This window comes from Macadamia integrifolia, chromosome 11 (assembly GCF_013358625.1).
Source record: "Macadamia integrifolia cultivar HAES 741 chromosome 11, SCU_Mint_v3, whole genome shotgun sequence".
NCBI classification, from domain to species: Eukaryota; Viridiplantae; Streptophyta; class Magnoliopsida; order Proteales; family Proteaceae; genus Macadamia; species Macadamia integrifolia.
In genome coordinates this window covers 29,809,964-29,810,375 of record NC_056567.1, presented here as the reverse complement: position 1 = coordinate 29,810,375, position 412 = coordinate 29,809,964, and positions in this window count along the sequence as shown.

The following is a 412-nucleotide window of genomic DNA, read 5'->3' as shown; positions in this document are numbered from 1 at the left end:
CTCTCTCTCTCTCTCTCTCTCTCTCTCTCTCTCTCTCTCTCTCTCTCTCTCTCTACGCTTCCCTCTAACTGTGCCTTGTCAATCTGTGTCACTCATAAGTTGAATGTGGTAATGACTAATGAGACAGGTCATAGTGGAGGTAGGAAGTGAGGGTAAAAAGATCAAGAAACATTAAGAAAGGAGCACTTTGAAATACTCTTTTTTTTTTTTTTAGATTTTGTATAATTTATTTAAGAGAAAAGGAAACATGCACCGTCCTTGTATAGATTTCTTTACACCATTCTCACATGATAAATAGTAGGGCCTAAGGGTGTCAATTATGAGTTGATACTGATAGGCTTCATCGAGCGTGGCACCTTTATGGCTTGACTAGGACAGGCACGATGGCTCGACACGTTTATTAAACGAGCGT